The following is a 3,891-nucleotide window of genomic DNA, read 5'->3' as shown; positions in this document are numbered from 1 at the left end:
AGAAGCTCTTTGTTCGAGTTGACTGTGTGATTGTGGTTTTATTTATGGCAACCGGAAACCTTTTCCTGAATTGAGAATGAGTAGAAGCTTGACAGGGGTTTATGGGATGGATGCGGGAAAGAACTCCCCTTTTGCAAAGCAAGGTTTCACCCTCTGATTACACTTTTTTTTTTTAGGGATGGGATCTTCTGCCTAGATTAGATCTCTCACGGGATTCATCTGGCATTTCTGGATGGACTGGCATTGAGCATGTCATTCCGGACTTCGCTATTCTCACAGTCAGATCGGACATTGAAATCTGAAGTAAACTATCAAGACAGGACTGTCTTATCTATTTTATTTGCTGACAGTTGTATTCTCTCTCCTATTAGCTGTCAGTTGCAATATTGACTTTTTTGTCTTATCTTCTTCTGAACATCTTACCTTCCTTGTCTTAGCGGTGCAGATCTTCTTTATGCTTTAAGTGGATCTTCCATGTGCCAATCAAAGAGAACGAAGTGCACTACACTTAGCTCTCTAGGTTAACGTCCAATCCTGTCCACCTAGCATCCCACCTTCCCCAAGTTTTAGTATTGGGCACCAGGTCTTTCGATGAGCTTACTAGAGGGAGAGAGATCGATTAGCCGTGAAGGGGCCCCTTGCCCACTCCCCTTCCCCCCATTTCCGGGGGCCTCGTCCTCTTCAGGTAGGAGAGACTACACCTTTCAAAAGGAGAAACTTAGAAAACAAAGAGAATCAAAAAGGCCATCATTAATGCGAACAAGGCAATAGCCTCGGTTAGAGCAAAGCCCAGGATTGCATATCCGAATAACTGTTTTGCCAATGATGGATTTCTTGCCACGGAATGAATTAATGAACTGAATACGTTTCCAATACCTACAGCAGCTCCCGCTGAAGCAATTGTAGCAGCTCCGGCACCCATTGATTTTGCACCTTCTAACATCTCGAATTGAGAAAGTCTCGTCACGCTCTTTCATTCACGATTTTATGTTCTCGTCGCTTCTTCCCCTCGTTCCTTTTCTCTTGGACATCTCACTTTAGGAAGCAAAGGCAAGCAGACTAGGCGGCAGAGGTTGTCTTCGCGGAAGGGAAGAGTAGGAGGCTTTGAGTCGGGCATCAAAACTCGGCGTAGATAGAAAGTCCGCTACCCATTCAAGCAGCTTGTAAGGCTACAGTACTGCTTCATATAAGATGTACCAAGGACAAGTCAGATAGTGCACATTACTAGTGGGATAACTTTAGACTTATGTCTCACTCTTCTGGATAGCACAGGAAAGAGAAAGAAGACTAAGCAGACGATTCGGTGGGGCCTCACTTCAGGGGGAACATAGGCAAGGAAAATCCTGTCTCACTAGATCTATTGCTGGGGCTAAAGCACAGGTTTACCCGCTAGTGGGTTTTTCTCTTTCATCGGTTCTGGAACGGGTCTGACTGGAACATCGCTGTCACGAACAGCGTAAACTGAGTATGGGTAGTCTAACTACTCATGCTAGTAGTTTATCTACTAGATGCTCTATAACTCACTAGAAAATAAGATTCTAAACTGGATTGACTCGGCCGATGAACCAACCTCACCAGGGACGCAAAAGGTAGACCCAGTGGACTGACTACTATAGCTGGTACTCCAAAAAGGGAAGGTAACATGCCGGGACGGCGAAAACGAGAAGAAGGATCAAAACATCGAAAGCCTTTCTGAGCCAGAGAATTGGACGTGTGATCCATAATAGAAGAGCCTTTTAGCGTAGCGGCGAAACGTGCCTGCTCTACGATCAAAGAATTTTTTGAATTGATAAGTATTCATGAGTGCATATACGTGGGCCTCCGGTCCTCGGACCTCAGTGTCCCTTTTGTCTTCCTCGTAGGGCGGCTCCTCGCCGTAGCCTGCTATCTCCTCCAACTCGTCATAGAATGAGGCCATGTTCACACTGCTTCGCCCCTTTATTGATTGACTGGATTGGCTGGCTTAAGAATGGAAGGCTCTTCAAGGCAATGAAATTTTTGGTTCCAGTTGTGCGGTTGAAAATACATACGAAAAGGAAGAAAGAATAAGGCAAAGATCAGAGAATAGCTAACTCGTGTTGACGAAAGAATGCTTTGGTGGCTGTAGCTAATACAAGGAAAGCGAGTAGGAATTACGACACCAAGAGCTCGTTCACCTTCAGACCAAGAACTCAAAGAGCGAGAGCGAGCCACGTAATCCACATACTAATCAATCTTACTGATACTGAATGATAGCAAAACAAATAGATCAATAGAAAGATGAATAGATAGAAAAATGATTCAAACACTAGAGCATAATCCAAAAAAAGAAAAAAGAAATGCCTTGAGCATTGAAGCCGGAAGGAAAGCCATTAAGCAAGCCCCTAACTCCATACTCTATTTCCTGCCTTTGCCCTCTCAAGCAAGATAAATTGAACCAAATGCAATCAATCGTCAGACCGCCGGAAGTCACTCTTTCTCTTTTCCAGGCATACAATCAACACTTCTTTCATTCAAAGGTAGGTGTATAAGCCCTTATATTGATCGATTCGCCTAAACGAGTTTCACAAATTCGTTAAGGACACAACCCTAACTAATATGAAAGGCTATGGATATAGTCTACATCGGCTAGTCATAGGAAGAATAAAAAGACCAGCGTTAGGCCTCTTCAGCTAATAGATGTGTCAAAGACCGTTGCCAGGTTCAAGCTACTGAGGGTTCACTTGAACCTGGCAATTAGACCCAAGTGAGAAATGGAGAAAAGAAAGCAATAAGATAAAAGAGGGGAAAGACCTGAACACCCTCGGCGTTCTGCGCACAAAGGGGGAGCACACTTATAGCGACAGAAGTGAGAGAGCGGGATTGAGAGGACCCCGTGGGGCTCGAGGAAAGAGCTGAGACTCTGCAAAATAAAAAAAATGGAAATGAGATCAAAGGTAACGATATACCTCTCATGTCAAGGGTAATGAATGGCAGAAGAGTAGTCCAGAGAAACCCAGCGCTTCCATTCAGAAGGTTTGGCTTGAGAAGAACATACTGTAACTCCCACTTTTTCAGCCCCTGGCATCTCCAAGCTTTGGGACGAAGCTGGACTAAGACTCTTTTCGTTGGGTTGCCTTTCCGGTAAGAGAGTAAGCGTATGAAGAAGAGTTCATAGGCGGATCGAACTCCAAGCAAAGTTTAAAGCGGTAAGGCATTCAATTAATTAGGCTGTGGTCAATCTTCAGATATGGAATAGGTACCAAACCGGAGTCAGAGTCAGCTGCGGCATTTCATTCAGTCAGCTTGGCTTTTTATCTAGTTTGCCTTTTCCTTGGCGCCCTTCTTTAGTCAATCTCGCATTGGTCCATTCCGGTCTTCAGTCAGTCAAGTCAGTGTGCACCAAGCAAGTAAGCAAGCGAGTGAATTGATCCGAGGGTGAATAGACTAAGGTAGTGAAGTCATCCTAGCTCAATGCTTTCCTATCTGGTCCTGGAGCCTTCAATTAAAAAAAAGACCTTACGGAACAGAAAAATGGAATCCTCTGAGATAGGTTGAGAAAGCGCGTGAATATCCTGTTGAGAAGTCATCTTGCCACTAAGATAAGGATCTAAATCAAATAATATTAGGAATGATGGTCAGTAGTAAAGAGGTTCTGGTAATCTCGCACGATGTGGCCGCCAAGGATATTGGTGTGATTCAATATCCAATTTCCAGTCCTAAAGGGCTCAAATCCTATGACGCCTTCCGCGTTTAAGGGTGGATAACTGAAATGAATAGTCTTGGACTCCCCTTTTTTTAAAATCCAACTGATACGGGATTTAATAAACAAAAAGTCCTCTTCCCCCAGAGTTCAATGTGTTAGGCGAAATCGCATATGAGGCAAGGTTTTTCTCCCTTAACCTCTTTTTTTCCCACCAATCAGCCGGGACA

This window comes from Vigna unguiculata, unplaced genomic scaffold (assembly GCF_004118075.2).
Source record: "Vigna unguiculata cultivar IT97K-499-35 unplaced genomic scaffold, ASM411807v1 contig_172, whole genome shotgun sequence".
Classification (NCBI taxonomy): domain Eukaryota; kingdom Viridiplantae; phylum Streptophyta; class Magnoliopsida; order Fabales; family Fabaceae; genus Vigna; species Vigna unguiculata.
Note: the sequence above shows the minus strand (reverse complement) of the source record.